Raw genomic sequence first — 21,596 nt, 5'->3', positions numbered from 1 at the left:
ACATTGTATGAGGGCTACATCACCATCTTGTATCGTTCGGCCGTGTACTTGGTTCGGTGACTGCTTTACATATAAAGCGGGGCGAAAGCCTATTTCGAGAGACGGGGGGAGAGCAGGGAGCATCGATAATGACAGAGGTTGTGGGGACGGCGGCTTGCAAATGGCTTTTGGAATTGGGATGGCGAAGGTTGGGGGCTATGGTCTACATGCTGCATGCTGCATCGGCGGCGATTATTGGCCATGTCAGACGCCACGACGGCCTGCAGTCATCGTCCGCTGCAATGATTATAATTAATTAAAGAATCATATTTTAATTAGTTAACTAAATAATTACAGTTAAATCTTGAAGGACAAATTTACCCCTAATAAGGAACTACCAGGACCATTGGATTGGATGTCCCGAGCCCTGCATTTCTGAATAATAGAATATGCAGCGCAACCCTTTAGTAGGGCAATGTCGCCACGGAAGTGTTGCAGCATGTCCATGGTGTATGGGTGAAGACCGGTGACGGAGTTGGCGTCATTGATACCCTCATCGACCATTGGCCAGTTCAGCGCCAAGAAAGAGATACAACATGTCCATGGTGTCCAGATGTAGAGTGATGGTGGAGTCGTCATCATTGGTGACCTCATGGACCACCAGCCCAGTTCGGCGGTTTGTTTCTCTTAAGAATCGTCATGGAGTAGTCCTTCCGCTCGGACGCCCTAAGCCATTTCGAATAAACGCGTGAAGACGTGTTTTTAATGCGGTAAATCTCATAGGTGCTCCCTTTTATTTACCATCACTAGTTCTTAGGAGAATAATAGTAGAACAATCGCCCACAAAGCTGACAGAAGAGCAAACGGGGAGAGAACTTAATTTTCTTATTTGCCAACTCAACTCACGGATCAGTACAAAAATACGAAGGTCTTAATTAATTCTTGATTTTAGCTTTTTTTTTTTGAGCATCAATTCTTGATTTTAGCTGGGTTGCAGCTACTGCTTATGTAGCCTGGTGAAGGCCCGTGTCGTCGCACACTTGAAGTCATCCTAGCGGCGGAAGAGATCTTGGCGGTGACGACAATGCCTTGATTGTTCTCTGACATGGGGCAAAGTGCACTGGAATCGCCGACATTGATGGGATTCAATATAAAGGGCCAAGGAGCGAATGTCCATTTCTGAGCCTGGTGAAAAGAAAATTAAAAAAAACCAGAGCATTTCTATTTTAGATGGAAGATAATTTGGTGTGTGAGGCGTGCTCTAAATTTCATATCATTTAGGCATATGAGTAGCTCTTAGCAAAAAAAGATAAATTGTGTCCGAACAATACATGAACAGACTTTTTCACAGATCCTATTTTTTTTTTGCCGAGAGAAACTCTGATGTCCAAATGATGTGAAATTCGGAGCGCACCTCGCGCACCAAATTATCTTCAATGCAAAAAAGATTTTTTTTAATTTTTCTACTGTTTGTTTTGAATTTCTCATCACGGGTGCAGCTGAGACTGGACACTTAATCGCCTCGTCCGCCAGCTGGTACTAATCACAAACAGAAAAGTTGTAACTCCTAATTGTATGAAGCCCACCGGCGTGCATCGCTACCTAGTACACGCAAGCGAATAAAAGTCGACACTATTTTCCTTTTTGGACGGTAGATTAATGACGGATTGTGGGATAATTCTCATAAATTACAGGGCGCTTTCTGCAGAAGTGTGTGACAGACCAAAAGGGGGATTAATGATAGATATTATTTTTCTTCATTTGTTGGTTCGACATGATAATTAGGCCTTCTTTGGAATATCATAGGAATATAGAAAAATGGTAGGAAGTGAGATGACATGTATCTCATTTCATAAAGGTGAAAAAAAATCATTTGACGCATATGATAGAATTTTTTCCTATGAAACAAAGGGCTCTAAAGGAAATTTTCCTACAAAATTCCTATAAACAACAAAAAAAGTGTTTCCACCGCTTAATATTATAAACCAACCACGACAACATCGATCACTAGATCCAAGTACAGAAGAAGAACAAACAAACAATCAAAAAAGGGCAAAGATACAAGATACCAAAAGAGCCACTAACAAACTTCGAATGCACAAGCGGTGGCTTGGGCGTCAAGGCTCTTGGCGAACAAGATCGTGAAAACGATGCGACAAGGACAAGGGAGCAGCCTGCCATTGGACGAAGACCGTGGTCCATCACCTTCATTAGGCCAACCATACTTGGACTAACATCCATCTCTAGCCCCAAAGAAGGCACCCTGCCTTGTCGTCCTAGATCGAAGGACGCCACGCCATCGGCAAGCAAAGCCACTCACCCCCGAGTGGAAGAACAAGATCAATAGCTTGCCAAGGAGAGAATGAGAGCACAGCTACCTCACCGAGCAAGCAACACCCCAAACTTCGACATGGCCGTCGGCAAGGGACACATCAACCGCAATTAGCCAAGCGGTAGCCAACTGAAGATATCCGGTAGTCCACCGCCATCGCCACATCCCCGACCACCACACCACAGTTTCAAGGTGGTGCCTTCAAGAAGATCAACGATGCGAGAGCACCGCCGCTGTTGAAATATATTGCCCGTCTCCCTCCATCAGTTCAGACTTTTGAATAAGTTGACTAGAGTATGAATTCAATATGGTATTAGAGCCGGTTTGTCCAACGACGCCGATCCTAGAACCTTCTACCACTTCCGCAGCTCGCCGCCCCCGGCCTCTCCCCGAGGGCACGGCACCCAATTGATCAAAGATCAAATCGGTTCCGTAGATTAGAACAATTCCATAGATTAGAACAATTCCAATTCTGCAATTCTCATAGATTAGTTTTTCCATTAGCCACCAAAACTTCACGATCGGATCTACTCCGGTGAACAAAATCTTCACAGCCATCGTCCGGCCGGCGCGACGTGCATCGACCCGAGGTCCTCACCACGCGCACATCAAATCCTCTCAACATCGACCTTCAGCAGTCCGACACCACACGTCGGCCAGGTACGCACAAGTGCGCGGCTGACACGCGCGAACTACGAGTGGCCGGCGACTTGAGCGCGATCCCGGGGAACAGGCTGCAAGATTCAGCGACGATCACGATGCCACGATCGGCTCGACCACGCGCCGTTGCATGCGGACGGCTTCAAGATCGAAACTCCACCAGCGAGCGCTATCAAGAACTCAATCATTGCCGTTCATCTGAGATGCAGTCAAATCAACCTATCCCCACCACGGTCCCAGCCAGGCAGTGTATTCCTATGTGATATTCTGATGTTTGTATAACGAGCCGTATGGCATCGTTTGTGGGCCAGTGGCCTATAGATTCTTCGTGTGTTAGCCCAGGTCCTTTTGATTCCCCGTGTGGACAGCGATGTGCCTCATCCATCCATGCATGAAGACACGATATCTGTTGCGCATGATTTTTTGTGGTAAGTTTTTAATTAATCGCGTGCAGATGTTTAGCCTGGTCGTCAATTATATCGTACTATCAGACACTTTTTTCTGCGGTTTACGCCATAGTGTTGTTGAAAAGATACTAACGTTACAGAGAGGCGGCCATACAGTTCTCTGGTCTATGCGCTACAGACTGTACAGTCTATGTGCACGCACTGGCGCTACATCTACAGCACGTCTGCATGATTCAAATTTTGAAGGCCACGCCTTTTCGAGTCAACGCAGCAGATGGTTGTGGCCTGTGGGAGTACCACTGTCTCAGGCTACTGACAATTTTTATTTCGTCTGCAGGCTTAGCACACGGCATAATTTGATGGCTGCAAAAATTGATTATTCCCGCTATTATATTGTCAGTGCAAAAGTTTGCGCTGATACATCCATAAGTATTAGCATGAACAAAAAAGTACTTCCTCCGTTCCTAAATATAAGTCTTTGTAGATATTGCACTAGGTGGACTACATATGAAGCAAAATGAATGAATTTAAACTTAAAATGCATCTATATACATCCGTATGCGGTTTATTGTGAAATCTCTACAAAGACTTACATTTAGGAACGGAGAGAGTACTTCGTATTTTTCGCATTAAGTATGCCCATGCAGATCAGAACGTTCTTCGTGTTGGCAAGTATTTCTTTTCTAAAAACAGTTCTCCATATAGTCTCACCGTGAAAGCAAGCTAGGTAATGAAAAGTTCTCTATTTTTTTCTTTGCAAAGTTAAATCATGTTACTAAGAAAGTTATGTAAATTTAATATATTTAATGGCTATAAGTTCTTCATGTAATTTCAGTTAACAGTAGCAATGCCAAAGTTTCTCAAAAGGTCAACGAAAACACCGTTTTGGCTCTAAAAGAATGTTACTCCTCAAATAGACATGTTTATGATCACTGATCATTACGGGAGGTCTTGTAAAATCAACCAACAACTCCTCAATAAAAAAAATTCTGCTCCAAAATAAACAAACTTTTGGCAGCAATCAACTGAACACGATCAATTTTTTTCTCCTGTTCATGTCAATCTCCATGATAAACGGTGGATGGATCTGTCAGTTTTTTCTATTTTGCCAAAAGTACCCTTCATGCTATCTCTGAGCGTGTGCACTGCTGCCCGTGTGTACTGGTCAAAATGGCCGGAGATTGTTTCGTCGACCCGAGCTCTAGCCGGCCGGAGATTGTTTCGTCGACCCGAGCTCTAGCCACGACTGATGTACGCGGCAAGCCGGCTGCCCCGCCGTTGTATCCATGCCGTTCCCAGCGACATGGAGCCGCCGCTCTGCAACAGCTGCGTGCCGCAACACCGCCCACCACGCAGTGCGTGACGCCATGCCCGCCCAGCTTGTCGGAGTAAATAATCACGGGTAGCCTAGCCGGCTCCCGTCGGCCCTCAGAAAAAACAACGGACCGACCAAGCCTTGGAGCGCCTAAGGCACGGGGCCGCCTACTTCCGGCCGGCTATCACCTAGAACGACTAGCGGAAGGCGGCCCGGCCGTAAACAATCTTTAGGGGACGCCACAACATGGCCGACTCCAAGAAAGCCGGCCCAGGAAGGACCGGCTCCAAGAAAGCCGGCCCATGAAGGACCGGCTCCAAGAAAGCCGGCCCATGGCAGGCGGCCATGGGCCGCACCCTATAGTCAACCCCCCATAACAGTGACGAGACGGGGCGTGGCTACAGTGGACCCTGCCATCCCCAAATCTCGGAACAAGCATGGCTACAGTACCCCATACAGGGCGGACATCTCCTGTCCGGCGAGGCACTGTTGCCATGCGAACCATGACGCCATCCACGACGGGCCGCTGGTACGGCCCAAAAGTGGCAGGCCCCTTTGGTCAAAGAGACATCCGAAGGCGGCCTGGCCTCCCCTAGCCGGCCTAAGGCCAGGCCTGCAGCTGGCTTGCTCCCCTCCCCGGGGCGCGCGCACCATCAAGCAGACAAGACGAGGTAAGGCTACAGTGAGCGCCCGCAAGGCGGCGGCACTGTAGCCATGCTTACCTCGACAAAGCCCTCGTCATCAGAGGCGAGGCGACAGTAACCAGCCCCCGACAAGACCCCCCAAGCGGTGGGGCCGGTAGCCGGCGGAACCCACCAGTCGGCGGGCCCCAGAAGCCGGCGGACGTAGACGCTGACAGCCTGGGCCCACGCCCAGGCCGGATTACCATTGTACCCCCGGGGGGTAGGCCTATATAAACCCCCCGAGGACACCCATGCAAAGGGTTGATCTCAGAGAGTTTTAGACACTACCATAGGGAGAGGAGAGAGCTAGCCTTGCCCTTCTTCCTCCCTCCACCGAACAGCTCAAGGAGCCTCTTGTAGCTTCTTATCGATCTAGTGATCATGCGGAGACCCCGCAAAGCAGGAGTAGGGGTATTATCTCCACGGAGAGCCCCCAACCTGGGTAAGATCCGCCGGCGTGCATGTCTTCGCCTTATCCCGTTTCCAGGCACCGGCGATGTCTTACTGGCTCCCACAATGATAAGCCATTCGTTGGCATATGTCGTACCTACCACCTGACATTTGGCGCCCACAGTGGAGCCAGGTGCACCGTCGTCCGGAGACCTGCTCTGGACGGGAACCCTCTTCCTCCCCAGCGAGCATAGCCAGCCCAGCACGCCCGATGGCGCTTGCCCTGACGCACTGCAAATCGTCGACGATGCCTGCGCAGCGAGCTGCCTCACCGATCTTCTTGGCGAGGCTCGCATCTCTGACAAGCCCGCATCCGATGCGGGCACAGGCTGCCCCGAGAGCCGCCTTGTCAGCCTCCTCGACCAACTCCACGTCTTCGGCGAGCCCACCGCGGACTTGGAGTCGGTCCGCTCCACCGACCCGATGCTTGTCGATTCCGACACGGCATCGCTCGACGCCTTCCCCTCTGACGTGATCGTCTTCGATGACCCTCTCCCTCGAGCCGACAGTGGCGGCAGCACCGTCACCGAAGTGCTTGTCATCAGCCACGGCGTCGCCTCCGACGAGAACGCCCGTGACGCCCTGCAGGCCGCATTGCACGACCTGCCCGCCCCCATCCCGGCGGATGCTGACGCTGAGGTGCTGGAGGCACGCCGCTTTGCCCTCCTTACGGAGGGCCAGAAGATAGTCACCATGAGACGCCTCACGGGAGCCCACCAGCGCGAAGTCGACCACGCCGCCTTCGGCATGCCGCCTCCAGAAGGGCCAAGCCGGGTCGGCGTCGTCAAGAAACGCGGCGCGGCCATCGCCAGCATGCTGGGAGCGGACCGCCCTGTCTACGCCACGCCCCTCGAGAATCTGCGCACCGCCTAGTCGATCGTTGACGAGCTAAACCGACTGGGGGCCGAAGAGCTCCCCTACATGACCAGACGCATCCAGCAACTGATCGATGCGGCCACAACACGGCATGAAGCCGACGTCCGAGCTGGAAGCCCCCCTCGCCGAGAGCACGGCGCGACCTCGCGTACGCCGACTGCCGGTGGCGCCCGAACAAGACAAGAGAAGGAGTTGGCTGCTAGCCGCAGCCGGACTCGCATTACCATCGAGCGCGACGCAGAAGGCCGCCCCCAAGGGGTGGAACAACGAGGTGACCTGCCTCCTCATCCGCCTCGCGGGTGAAGATATCCCACCCCGCCGCCTGTCGAGCATCCGACTCTCAGTGGCCGACTTGGTCACCGCGAAGGAGTCGGCGAGAATGATGCCCGCCATCGGATCGACCGCCTAGCGCGATCCCTGGCCCTGGAAGAAGAAGATGATGTCGGCCCGCCTTGTTTCGGCCCCCGCATCCGCGACGAGCCCTTTCCCAAAGGGTTCTCGCTCCCAAGAGACACGCCCAAGTACAACGGCTCCGTGAAGCCAGAAGACTGGTTGATCGACTACTCCACCGCAGTTCGCATAGCGAATGGCAATCGACGCGTTGCCGTGAAAATGTCCCCCTGATTCTCCAAGGCATGGCGCGCACCTGGCTCAACAGCCTCAAGCCTTACAGCCTCAACAGCTGGCTAGACTTCACCGAAGCCTTCATACGCAACTTCACCAGCACCTACAAGCGGGCTCCCAAGCCCCGACAGCTCTCCTTGTGCGTACAAGGGCCCAGCGAATCAACCCGCGACTACCTCACGCGTTGGGCCGAGCTCCGCAACTCCTGCGAAGGGGTGCACGAGGTCCAGGCCATAGAGTATTTCATCGCTGGGTGCCGTGAGGGCACTCTCCTCAAGCACCGACTCCTCTGCGACGAGCCGGCAACCCTTGATGAGCTACTGATCATCGCGGACAAGTATGCCACGGCCGACTCCTTAATGAAGACCGAGCTCCGGGTAGACGCCTCCAGAAAAGTGCCGATGCCAGCTCCCAAGACGTCGGCTGGAGAATCAAGCCGGCGCCCGTATCAAAACGACCACAAGCGCAAGGCCCCTATGCCGCCTTCCACTAGTCGGCAGGTGGCCACGATCGAAGAAGAGCAGCCTGAGGGACGGCCGGCTTCGAAGAAGCAGAAGGGCGGTAGGCCGGCTTGGCAGCCGGCTTTCTCCTACGAGCAAACCCTCGACGCCCCCTGCAAGTTCCACAGCGGCGCGAAGCCGTCCAACCATACAACACGGAAGTGTCATTGGCTCACCCGAATCTCCAAGGGCGAGGGGCTGTTGCCGCCTCCGCCTGCAGGCCAGCCGCCTCCTGCCCCGCAGCAGCCGGCCGCTCGGCCTGCAGTCGGAGCCATCCAAGACGAGTTCCCCGACGAGCAAGCCGCCTACGTCGTGTTCACCAGCCAGACAGAAGATCGGCGCAGCCGGCGCCGACAGCAGCAAGAAGTCAACGCGGTCGCCTCCAGTAACCCTGAGTTCATGCATTGGTCAGAGAAGCCCATCAGCTGGAGCCGGGACGACCACCCAGAGGTGATGCCGTCTCCTGGCTCCTATGCCCTGGTTCTGGATGCCACCCTGGCGACAGAGAGGCGTGCCGCCCGATTCTCCCGCGTGCTGATAGACGGCGGGAGCAGTATCAACATACTGTACCGAGATACAATGGAGAAGCTCAACATCAAGCCGAAGCAACTCATGCCAAGCCGGACTGTGTTCCACGGCATCGTACCCGGCCTGTCCTGCTCACCAATCGGCAAGATCAAGATGGATGTCCTCTTTGGGGACAAGGATCATTTCCGCCGAGAGGCAATATGGTTCGAGGTAGTGGATTTGGAGAGCCCGTACCACGCATTGCTTGGCCGACCAGCGTTGGCCAAGTTTATGGTTGTGCCCCACTACGCCTACCTCAAGATGAAGATGCCGAGTTCCAAGGGCATTATCACCATAGCCGGAGACTATAAGAAGTCCTCTGAGTGTGCAGCAGCCAGCAGTCGGCTGGCCGAGTCCCTCGTGATCGCCGAAGAGAAGAAGATGCTGGATCGAATTGTGACCTTGGCTGGCAAGCAGCCGGCCTTGTCCCCTGACCCCAAAGAATGTGAAGCTCAAGGTTCTTTCCAGCCGGCCAAGGAGACAAAGAAGATACCTCTGGACCCGAAGCATCCGGAGAGGCACGCTGTCATAGGCACAGGCCTTGACAGCAAATAGGAAGGCGAGCTCGTCGATTTCCTCCGTGAGAATCGGGACGTCTTTGCATGGTCCCCCAAAGACATGCCGGGTGTCCCGACGGATTTCGCCGAGCACAAGCTACACGTCCGATCTGATGCAAAGCCGGTCAGGCAGCCCTTGCGCCGCCTGTCGGAAGAGAAGAGAAGAGTAGTCGGAGAAGAAATAGCCCGGCTTCTGGCAGCCGGCTTCATTATGGAAGTGTTCTTTCCAGAATGGCTTGCCAACCCGGTCCTCGTGTTGAAAAAGAACAAGCAGTGGCGCATGTGCATCGACTACACCAGCCTCAACAAAGCCTGCCCTAAAGATCCGTTCGCCCTGCCAAGGATCGACCAAGTGATAGACTCCACAGCCGGATGCGAGCTGTTGAGTTTCTTGGATGCTTACTCAGGCTACCACCAGATAAAGTTGAACCCGGCTGATCGCTTGAAGACCGCCTTCATCACCCCATTCGGAGCTTTCTGTTACCTGACTATGACATTCGGCTTGAGAAATGCCGGTGCCACCTTTCAGCGTTGCATGCAGAAATGCCTCCTCAAGCAACTCGGCAGAAATGCCCAAGTCTACGTAGATGATGTTGTGGTGAAGACGGAGAAGCGCGGCACCCTGCTAGAAGACCTCAAGGAGACCTTTGAGAATCTGCGCCGGTTTCAGATCAAGCTCAACCCGGAGAAATGCGTGTTCGGGGTACCAGCCGGCCAGCTTCTGGGCTTTCTGGTCTCCGAACGCGGCATCGAGTGCAACCCAGTGAAGATCAAGGCTATAGAGAGAATGAAGATCCCTACCAAGCTGCGAGACGTCCAAAAGTTCACCGGATGCTTGGCGTCTTTGAACCGCTTCATGAGCCGGCTCGGAGAGAAGGCTCTCCCCCTCTATCGACTCATGAAGAAGTCCACTCACTTTGAGTGGAATGACCAGGCGGACCAAGCTTTCCACGAGCTGAAGAAGATGTTGTCCACACCACCTGTCTTGGCGGCCCCAACTGAGAAGGAGCCCATGCTCCTCTACATCGCCGCTACCAGCCGGGTGGTCAGCACGGTCATCGTAGTCCAGCGTCCCGAAAAGGGCCGAGCTCAGCTAGTCCAGAGGCCGGTATATTATTTGAGTGAAGTACTGTCCGCCTCAAAACAGAACTACCCGCACTATCAGAAAATGTGCTATGGTGTGTACTTCGCCTCCAAGAAACTCAAGCCCTACTTTCAAGAACATCCCATCACGGTCGTATGCACTGCCCCGCTTGCCGAGATCATAGGCAGCCGGGATGCATCCGGCCGAGTGGCGAAATGGGCCATCGCGCTGGCTCCTTACACAGTCTACTATCAGCCCCGCACCGCCATCAAGTCCCAAGCATTGGCCGACTTCCTCGTCGACTGGGCCGAGACCCAGTACCTGCCACCGGCCCCCGACTCCACTCATTGGCGGATGCACTTTGACGGATCCAAGATGCGCACCGGCTTGGGAGCCGGCATCGTCCTCACCTCTCCCAAGGGCGACAAGCTCAGATACACACTGCAAATCCACTTTGCCGCCTCCAACAATGTGGCCGAGTACGAGGCGCTCATACATGGGCTCCGGCTAGCCAAGGAACTCGGCATCCGCCGGATCCTGTGTTATGGCGACTCGGACTTAGTGGTTCAGCAATCATCCGGCGACTGGGATGCCAAGGACGCAAACATGGCAAGCTACCGTTTCCTCGTCCAGCAGCTCAGCGGATATTTCGAGGGGTGCGAGTTCCTTCACGTGCCACGGGCCGACAATGAGCAAGCAGATGCCCTGGCACGAATAGGCTCCACCCGGCAAGCTATACCAACCGGCGTCGCCCTCCAACGCCTCCTCAAGCCATCTGTCAAGCCGTCTCCGGAATCCAGTTCCATCTTCGTGCCGCCTGACCCCGACGCAGTCGGATCCGACTTCGGGGACCAGGCAGGCGGCCCGGGGACTTCGGCAGCCGGCTCGGGGACTGCCATAGTCGAACCCGGCCCGGGGACTGCAGCAACACAGCAGGCGGAGGCCGACTCCAACTCCTCACAACCCAGCCCGCCCACCCTGGTTGCAGTAGCCGTTTTGGCAGTCGAAGAAATCACAGCTCCATCATGGGCCCAGCCCATCCTCCGTTTCCTGGTAAATGGAGAGCTACCGACTGACGAGATCTCGGCAAGACAAGTCCAACGCCGAGCCGGAGCTTACACAATAATGAACCAAGAGCTAGTCAGGCGCAGTGCTACCGGAGTCTTCCAGCGCTGCGTCGAGCCAGAGAAAGGCATAGCAATCCTCGAAGACATCCACCAAGGTGAATGCGGCCACGATGCCGCCTGCAGGGCGCTCGTCGCCAAAGCATTCCGCCATGGATTCTTCTGGCCGACTGCTTTGGAGGATGCCAAGGAACTTGTCAAACACTGCAAAGGGTGCCAAGTCTTCGGCTCCAAGCAACACCTGCCGGCTTCGGCACTTAAGACCATCCCCATCACTTGGCCCTTTGCCGTCTGGGGCCTGGACATGGTCGGCCCATTCAAGACGGCGCGCGGCGGCATGACACATCTGCTTGTCGCCGTGGACAAATTTACCAAGTGGATTGAAGCAAAGCCGATCAAGAAACTGAATGGGCCGACTGCCATAACATTCATTGCGGATATTACAACTCGGTATGGCGTGCCACACAGCATCATCACCGACAACGGCACAAATTTTACCAAGGGAGCACTGGCACGTTTCTGCGCGACACAGGGCATCCGACTGGACTTAGCGTCCGTTGCCCACCCGCAGTCAAACGGCCAAGTCGAGAGAGGAAACAGCCTCATCCTCTCCGGCATCAAGCCCCGACTGGTCGTGCCGCTGGAGCATTCGGCCAGCTGCTGGCTCGATGAGCTATCGGCCGTCCTCTGGAGTCTGCGCACTACCCCAAACAAGTCAACCGGCTTCACCCCTTTCTTCCTTGTATATGGTGCCGAGGCTGTCATCCCAACTGACATCGAATTCGACTCACCTCGGGTCACCATGTACACGGAGGCGGAGGCTAAAGAAGCAAGAGAAGACGGCGTCGACTTGCTGAAAGAAAGCCGACTGTTAGCCCTCAGCCGGTCCGCCATCTACCAGCAAGGTCTGTGCCGTTACCACAGCCGGAGGGTGAAGCCAAGATCCTTCCAAGAGGGAGACCTTGTGCTCTGGCTGATACAGCGAACAACCGGCCAGCACAAGCTCTCAGCACCTTGGGAAGGCCCCTTCGTCATCAGCCGGGCTCTGGGAAACGACTCCTATTACTTAATCGACGCACAGAGGCCGAAGGCACACAAGAGAGACGACTCCGGCAAGGAGTCGGAGCGCCCATGGAACGCTAATCTTCTTCGAAGATTTTACAGTTGAAATGCAGTATGTATCACGCTACCTTTTGTATTAAGCATCAGACAACGGCCCCCCCGAGGAGTTCTCGGGGACTACCCTATTTTATCTATGTATGCCGGGTATCATACCCATGGTTACCCCACCACATTTATTTTCTCCGTCCGGCACCGGGTCCGACTAGTCGGCCCGGGGACTTGCCGCCTTGAGTTATGTCCAAGTTCTACCTGCAATCAGACAAGTAATGTGCCGACACCCAAGCCCTGTCTTGCGAAAGGCACGGCTCGAAGAATCGACTGCCGACTAGCGAGAGTTGAAGGCGGAAAGGATGCCCACATGAAAAACGGCTAAGGACTAACGAACTTACATAACACAAGCCGGCTTCCCCCTCGCCAACCGGCTGTTGAAGCAGCCGGCTGGCCGGCTTCCTTTCCTACTCTGCTACAACCTAAGCAAGCTTGAGTACTTTCCTTCCCAGACGGCTGAACTCCTTACCCGGCCACAGACTACAGAGCAGCTGTCCGGCTGGGAAGGCGACACCCAAAAGAAGGCGGCAAAGGAAAAAAGCCGAGAGATAAAAAGCAAGTAGGAATGGAAGCCAAGCTCATGCATAATAATATTTACACAAAAGGCCTTTGAGAGGCCGGCATTCAACGAAGTTTGAATACACCCCCAGTGGGTGGAATTGCGCAAAGATAACAAATCTGTTCAAAGAGTGTCGAGCAAGAAAATAAAAACAGTGAATCAAGCCAAGGGAGCGCCCGGAGCGTCAGGAAGATTGGTTGAGACGACGGTGTCGGCTGGAGGAGTGGTCGGCTGGCGAGTCTCAGCCTGGTCATCACCGGCAGCAGGCGGGGTATCCGCGTGCACCTCGTTGCTGGAGGCACGGTCAGGCTGAGGCTAGCTGGCTGCTCCAACATCCGGCATAGCGTCTTCGCCGTCTTCCTCCTCCTCCTCCTCTTTGCCCTCGTCGCTGGAGTCAATCTCCTCCGCCGAGTCTTCACCATCGGCCGGGTTCAGTCCAAACCATTCCTCCGGCTGCGTGATGCCGTCCTCGTTCACCTCAGGAGCAAAAGCGCTGGTGTTGGTGAAGTCGGCGATCGCCGAGGCGCGCTGGATGATAGCCGGCCGCACCGCCTCCAGCTCCTCGTCAGCCTCCTGCTGCCAGGTGCGCAGTTGGTCCAAGTTCAGCCCAGGGTACCAAGCCCGGACGAACTCTAGCGCCCGGCGGGCGCCAGATCGAGCTGCTGAAGCCTTCCAGGCCTCAAGGCGGCCGACGGCTACCTCCAGCCCGACGGCTACCTCCAGCCAGTCGGCGGTACAGCTGGGGGTGCGAGGAATTACTTTGCCAGGCTAGAGGGCGGCCAACACCTGTGCTCCGGCGCGCTGAAGCCGGCGGAGCATGCGGTAGGCCGGCTGAAGGCGGGCCTGGATCGCCAGAAGCTGCTCCTCAAGCGACCGGTTGGCATCCGGCGCGATCTCAACCCCAGCCTGCCGCCGGGCCTCGCGATGAGCTTCGATGGCTTGGTTGGCAGCGACAGAATAGCCAGGAAAGTACTCTTCACAAAGAAGAAATAAATAGAGCAAGTCAGGAGACAAACTAGCCTACAAGGAACAAGCAAAAAGTGAAGAAGAAGGCGGCCGACCGTCAACCAAATCCTCGACTCGGCCATAGCCTTCGCTCAGAGCTTGCCTTGCCTCGGCCCAGTTCGCCGCCTCGGTGTCATATTCAGCTTTGAGGGCGGCCTCACTATCCCGCGCCGCCTTCAGGGCCGCCCTGTGGCTTTCCTCCTGGTCGGCCAGTCTCTTGGCCAGGCGGTCACACTCCAGAGCCAGAGCACTGAGCTCTCCCTCCTTGGTGCGAAGGGCGGTCTGGGCCACACCCAGCTGTTGCCTCAAGTCGGCGTTGGCTCCTTCCAATATGGAAAGAAGAAGTTAAGAAAGAAGTCGGCAAGAAAGATCCGACCCGACTGCTCAGCAGTCGGCCCGGATCTCAGGGACTACACCCAGTGGGTGCGCTGACGCGCCCCCACATGAGATAAAAAGACAAAGACACTCACGCCAGCTCTCAGTCAGATCGGCGGCCCCTTGATTTGCCTCCCGGACCTGGGAGTTGAAGGTAGCGGCGTGGAGGTTGTGATAATCCTGCAAAGGCAAAAACAAACCAGTAAGGCAAAGTCTTCAAAGAAGTTCCAAGCCGCCTGCTCAGCAGCCAGCTCGGAACTCAGGGACTACACCCAGTGGGTGCGCTGACGCGCCCCCACGGAAAAAAATCATGAGCAAGAAAACTCACCCGAACGACCGCCTGGGTCGCAAGAAACTCTCGGGTACATTGCTGCAGCGCGATGGCTTGAGCCTGAAGCCGGCTGCGAACATCTTGTGCCGCCAAGTTCAGCGCGGCCGTCCCACCGCCTAGCGTCCACCCCGGCGAGCTAGCTGTGGTCGACTCCAGATCATGCGACAACGAGCTGGAGCCGGCCGCCCTCTGCGGATCCGGCTCTGAAGCCGCCTTCCCCGCGCGCCGGCGAGTCAGCGACAGGACTACAAGGTCCACCGTTCCAGTCGGCTCTCCTGCCGCCGGCTGCTCAGGCGGTACCTCGGGATGGCCGCCTCGGTCAGTCCCGGCCGACGGAGGCGGCACCACTTCTCCCTCCGGGACGACTACGTCGCCCTCCTCCCTCTCCATCACCGGCAGGTCGCGGCCGATTTCCTCCATCAGGGGCACCAGGACGCCCGGGAGCGCGGAGCGGAGGGGGATGACAAGTTGCGGAGGCTGGCCACACAGGGCCTCCGCCGCCCTCTCTGCGGCGTCGGCTTCCGTCCGGGCCCTGGCTACAGCGTCGGAGTGCGCCTCGGCCGACTCCGCCGTCGTCTCCTGGGCCGACTCAGCGGCGGCTGCCCTTCGCTCCTCTGCCTCCTGCACCTCCCGCGGCTCCCGCACGTTCCGCTCCATCGCTGCCTGAAGCTCAGCGCGGGGGTCTATGCGATGGGAGCCCGCAGATCCTCCCGCTCCGCCGACTATGGAGGCGGCGGTAGTCCGCTCAAGAGAAAGCGGGGCCCTGGTTGGCAAAACGGAGAAAGGGCTTAGAAGAACATCAACTAAAGAAAGAAAAAAAAGAGCGTAAGGGCCAAAACTTACGCCGAGACCGCCTGCGGCTGCTTCACCACTTTGCGGAAGGAGGCCGCCTCGTCCCGCTTGGTCGCCGCCGCGGATCCCTTGGGCTTCTTCGGCTGGCCTCCGATGAGAGTCGGCGCCGCTCGGCGCTTCTGTGCGCCGCCTCGCGCGGTCGGCCCGCCGGATGGGCCGACGCCTTGGGGGTCGGTCGCCGGCTGGCGGCGTGGAATGGGATCAGCCTCGTCATCATCGGGCCAGTCGTCAAAGCCGGCGGTGAAGCCGGAGCCGCCTGTCTCGCCGCCGCCCCCCGCGGCGTCGTCGTCCAGGGCGGCCGCCCCCAAGTTAGCGTCCTCAAGGTCGTCCGCCTCGCGGTCGGGGGCAAACTCGCGCTCCGGCCCCGCGGTCCTGGCCGAAGGATGAAGGAGAGGATTCTAATTAAAGACAAACCGACTGGTCAAGAGTCAGTCAGAAAAGAAAATTGGGCAACAAAGGAAGAAAGAAAATTTACCAAGGGTGGTGGATTGGCGCGAGAGTACGGCGTCTTGCCATACTGCCAGTCCTCGGTGAGCTTGCAGTTGGCGATGTAGTTCACCATGTACGACACCTCATCGTGAGGCATCTCCCTGGTGCTGAGCCGACTTGGGTCGAAGCGGCCGCTCATCTGACAGATCAGATGAGGGCGGCCCTGAAGCGGAAGAATCCGACGCTCGACAAAGGCGATGATCAAGTCGGGACCGGTCAGGCGCTCCGACTGGACCAGCACCCGAAGCCGGGCGACGGCACCAGCTCCAGCCGACGTTAGCGACCTGGCCCGGTAGGACCATGAAGCCGGCCTCGCAGCCGGCGGGCCGGCCCCGTAAGCCGGCAAATTGACATAATCGCCGTTCGGGGCAACGTTCTTCACGTAAAAGTAAGAACGTTGCCAGAGCTTCACCGACTGGATCAACGCGATAGGAGGGAAGGGGTTGTCGGCGGTGGACCTCCTTATGGCGATGAAGGCGCCGCACAGAGCCGGCACGCCCGCGACGACCGTGTCGAGCTTGGATTGGAAGAGCTCCCCCCAGAGCTCGATGGTGGGGAGGACGCCGAGGAAACCCTCGCACAACAAGACGAAGGCCGACAGCAGCGCCACCGTGTTGGGGGTGAGGTGGTGCGGCTGAAGCTGGTAGAAATCGAGAAATGCGCAGAAGAAGCCACTCGCGGGGAGGCCGACGCCGTGCAGGCAGTGCGAGTAGAAGATTACTCGCTCGCCTTCCTCCGGCGCCGGCGAAACCTCCCTTGCTAGCGCAAGACGGACTCGAACAAGATGCTCGCCGGGCACCGGCCCGCGTCTTGCGGAGGAAATCGATGTGGTCGTCGCGGATGGTGGAGCCGTCCCAAGAGCTCGACGTCGGAGCCATGACGGCAAGCGTGGCAGCGGAGAGCGCTCGGCGCGGAGGTAGCAGGCCTGCGACACGCTGGGAAGAAGAAAAGAATGGCGGAGCGGGAGCACAGCGAATGGCTACCGCGGCGAGGAAGAAAAGGGAGGAGGCGGGGCGAGGGCGAGCATGCGAACAACTGCTGCTCCCCCTTCCCGCCCCTACTTATAGCCTCGCGCGGCGAATCCGAGGAGGCGAGGTGCGGGGGGGGGGGGATTAAATGCGCCCACTCCCCCACGACCCGCGATTATCGCGTCTTGATGGCGAGTGGGAACCGCCGCCGGAAGACGTGTGGTCGGTTTCGGGCCACAAAAGATCCGCGCACGGGCCGAGGCGCGGATGTGGTGGGCCCTGGCCTGCAGTGGCGTCCTGTCGCGCGTGTGGGCTGGCAGGCCCTCCCAGCCGAAGGGAGCCACGCGGCGCGCGGGTGGCGGGCGGTCAACCCGCCGCTTGGCTGGCGCACCAGCTGTTTCCCGCCTTAGGAATTTGGGAAGGCTTCGCCGAGAAGGCACGCGCAAGGGAAGCCGGCTCCTAGCTGCCGGCTCTTCGGGATAGAAAGCTGGCCGATCTTCTCGTTTCCCCTTCAGCCGTGAAGCCCAACCAGCTTCGGGGACTACTGTCGGAGTAAATAACCACAGGTAGCCTAACCGGCTCCCTTTGGCCCTCAGAAAAAACAATGGGCCGACGGAGCCTTGAGCGCCCAAGACACGGGGCCGCCTTCTTCCGGCCGGCTATCACCTAGGCCGACTAGCAGAAGGCGGCCCAGCCGTAAACAATCTTTAGGGGACGCCACAACAGGGCCGACTCCAAGAAAGTTGGCCCAGGAAGGACAGGCTCCAAGAAAGCCGGCCCATGAAGGACCGGCTCCAAGAAAGCCGGCCCATGGCAGGCGGCCATGGGCCGCACCCTATAGTCAACCCCCATAACAGTGACGAGACGGGGCGTGGCTACAGTGGACCCTGCCATCCCCGAATCTTGGAACAAGCATGGCTACTGTATACCGTACAGGGCGGACATCTCCTGTCCGGCGAGGCACTGTTGCCATGCGAACCATGACGCCATCCACGACGGGCCGCTGGTACGGCCCAGAAGCGGCGGGCCCCTTCGGTCAAAGAGACATCCGAAGGGGGCCTGGCCTCCCCTAGTCGGCCTAAGGCCAGGCCAGCTTCCTGCAGCCGGCTTGCTCCCCTCCCCGGGGCGCGTGCACAATCAAGCAGACAAGACGAGGTAAGGCTACAGTGAGCGCCTGCAAGGCGGTGGCACTGTAGCCATGCTTACCTCGACAAAGCCCTCGTCATCAGAGGCGAGGCGATAGTAACCAGCCCCCGACAAGACCCCCCAAGCGGTGGGGCCAGTAGCCGGTGGGACCCACCAGTCGGCGGGCCCCAGAAGCCAGCGGACGTAGACGCTGACAGCCTGGGCCCACGCCCAGGCCGGATTACCATTGTACCCCCGGGGGTAGGCCTATATAAACCCCCCGAGACACCCATGCGAAGGGTTGATCTCAGAGAGTTTTAGACACTACCATAGGGAGAGGAGAGAGCTAGCCTTGCCCTTCTTCCTCCCTCCACCGAACAGCTCAAGGAGCCTCTTGTAGCTTCTTATCGATCTATTGATCGTGCGGAGACCCCGCAAAGCAGGAGTAGGAGTATTATCTCCATGGAGAGCCCCCAACCTGGGTAAGATCCGCCGGCGTGCATGTCTTCGCCTTATCCCGATTCCAGGCACCGGCGATGTCTTACTGGCTCCCACAATGATAAGCCATCCGTTGTCATATGTCATACCTACCACCCGACACAGCTCCTCCCCGCATCCAACCCATCGCCGCCCCACTGCGTGTGTTCTGCTTGCCATGGCTAGCTGCTGCCACTGCGCCATGTGGCTGCACGGCGCCGCCGCCGCTTGCTAGTTGCTGATGCTGCGAGGCACAGTGGCCAGCAGGGTTGTGGCAGCGCAGCAGCAGTGGTGGCGGACGGAGCCCGGAGGTGGCGCGCAGAGCAGGTGGCTAAGCTGAGATGCGGCCGGGCGGCGGTGAGCTCGGTGGTGCGGCTGCGCCTGACAATGCAGAGGAGGGAGACACGCCTCTTCCTTGCGGATTTCATCGGCGGCGGCGAGCGCGCGCCAGTGCCGACTGAGCTGGAGGAGGACGTACGGCTGCGCCGGCCCCTTTCCCTTGTCCAGCCTCGAGCGCACAGTAAAGGACAAAGTAGGATTTTTACACATCTGTTAGTCACAGTTAGCTCATAGTGGTATCTTGGCATGAAAATTTTCAAGTGAGTGCTATTTTGGCCCATTGGTTTTTCATAGTGGTATTTTGGCACTTGTGGTTTTTACTAGTGCTAGTTTGGCTATTGGCTCAAGACTGAACTAGTGATGCTTCCCTAATGTTGGTCCACGAAATTATTATACCTAGATGTCCATGTTTATTAATCCCAAAACTACAAAACTGAACACGTCACTGGCCGTTCTTATTTCGGGCTGCCCAGAATCCTCAAATCTTCATCAAGCCAACAACTTTACTGAAAAAACAGGACTAGTTCATTGAAAGTAGTATTCACAGAGGGGGATCAATTGCGATAGTACCTTTGACGCCACGGAGTTGGAGTGCGCTGCTATTCAGATGGGGGTTCTCTGTGACTGTCGGTGTTGTCAATATCTGGGACATGAACTTGAGATGCAGAACTTGAGGAAGGAGAACCGGTAACGCCATATGTCCCTCGACCCCCACACTCGTCGTCCTTCTCCCCTTCCTCTAGCAATGCCAGATCTGTGACGCCCTCATGGACATGGCAAGATTCAGATTTGAGGAATTTGTCGGAGAAGACAAAGAAAGAAACAGAGGATCTTGTGAAACCTGAACAGGAGATCCGTGAATGACTCCCCACCGAGATTCATTGGTGAATCATGAAGAAATCTTGAGATCCAGGCGCGGCGATGGGGAGGACGTGGTTCCGCCGGTCGATACACCTGCAACTGCGTCGAATTTTGAATTGCATCCAGCTTGGGTGGATGGGGCAAGCCTGATCACGTGGTAGGCGAGTACGCTAGGCGCGAGCATATGTAGGAGGACGCCAGACACGATAGGACGTGTATTCACTTCGTATGGCGCTCAGAAAATTGAAATTGCCGAATCCGGGTAGAGCCATGTGGGCCAGGCTAGCGCCAATCCACAAGATCCAGCGACGGCTCCGATACTACTGGTTGCGCGCACAACCAGCTAGGAAAGGCCTTATTCAAAAAAGAGCGACCGCAGATCGCTGGAGCAAGCCCGGGCGCTGACGTTCCAAAGGCGCAGGCATGACCGAGCGCTGGAGAAGCCGGCCAATGCAACTGCTCGATGGGCACGGCCCAGGCAGCCCGGTGGAGCGGCGCCACATGGTCACGCAGCCAAGCCCTCGGTCGATCGCCTCAAACACGATGACGCGCAGTGATCGCGGGAGGGATCCGAATTTTCCGCATGGCTCCACGCAGATCCGCTGCGAGTTATTGTCCAACCGAGATGCCCTTCTATCAATGTGGGTGTGTGAGCAAAGCAAGCCCAGCCATGTCAACACATGGATACGGAGCTCCATCTAGGCAGGGTGACCACGTCGGCGACCCATGCACATCATCTGCTCCGGGCTCCAACCAGATAGCATTGGTATCAAGCTTCATCGGGACCCAGCTCCGCGCGTCTCCAACTTCATCGACCCGCGCGATCTCTAGCACCGGCATCTCATGGACGCACCATCAAGCAACAACAGTTCTGCGGCACATCTACTCCAACACGGAGCAGCCAGCCGAACACATTTATACCGAGCCGGCCTGCTGCAACTGCATCGACATCTACACCACCGATCGACACCTCTACATCGACCATGTGCCAATTCATCGAGCTGTACCGCTATGCTGGGCTACGAGCCAACATACTTGTTCAGCACGGCACGACATCGACACTTCGTCGTCACGGAGGGACACCTTCAAGCGACACATTATCGTCGACACGCCACTGCGATGCCATCGCCGACACTTCATCGCCAAGGTCTTCATCAACATGGTCTTCACCAACATCTTCTTCAACACACCGCTGCCGCGTTGTCCACAAGATGGACACTTAGCGTCCTCTGACAGAATTTTCTGCAAGACGCGACCATGACGACGGCAATGACTGCCTCACGACGGCGCAACTGCATCGACATGGCGTCACTACATTGATGACCCTACATGGCCACACGGTTCTGGCAAAACCGATGTGTGCTCGATGGGTTTCCTCCGGTCTTGGCAAAACCGGCGGACTCATCGCCGACGGCATCCTCTGACATCCGCAAGGTGCATCGTCCACGCCTGCAGCTTCGTCATAGCGCATTTTTTTGCGCCTCTGGCTTTGTGCGACTTCATCATCCACAACGACTGCACCATCGACCACGGCTACATCGACCACGGCTACATCACCGTGATCGGCTACCAGGCCATCGACATTAATGGCTTGGTCTACAGCAACACATCGGCAACAACTCCAGTCAACAGCGTCTGCGTCGTCACCAGCGTCCACGCCACTCCTGCTGTGACTGCAGGAGGGAATAGAGGAGAGTCAAGGGAGGCACCAGAAGGGGACGCAGTCACCTCCCTAGGTGCCAACCATCAGAGACGCACTTGATGATGGAGGAAGCGCAAGACTTCAAATTCAGTCGCAATCGTCCGCTCCACTCATGCTACGACTGAGGGGGATGTTAGAAGTACAGACGGGTTAGTTAGGGATTAGGAGAGATAGAGATAGATTTG

General features: G+C 56.6%; 1 long non-coding RNA gene across 1 annotated transcript; it reads right to left on the bottom strand.

Moving 5' to 3' along the window:
• Nucleotides 1–791: 791 nt before the first annotated feature.
• LOC123160897 (uncharacterized) lies at nucleotides 792–19,927 on the bottom strand. Its single transcript, XR_006480444.1, has 3 exons — nucleotides 19,690–19,927; nucleotides 19,419–19,602; nucleotides 792–1,164 (listed from the first exon to the last, which is right to left on the bottom strand). It is a non-coding gene; the product is annotated as an uncharacterized lncRNA (long non-coding RNA).
• Between the last annotated feature and the right edge of the window lie 1,669 nt (nucleotides 19,928–21,596).

The sequence above is a fragment of the Triticum aestivum genome, chromosome 7B (assembly GCF_018294505.1).
Source record: "Triticum aestivum cultivar Chinese Spring chromosome 7B, IWGSC CS RefSeq v2.1, whole genome shotgun sequence".
Lineage (NCBI taxonomy): Eukaryota > Viridiplantae > Streptophyta > Magnoliopsida > Poales > Poaceae > Triticum > Triticum aestivum.
Note: the sequence above shows the minus strand (reverse complement) of the source record. Positions and strands in the feature narration are given on the sequence as shown.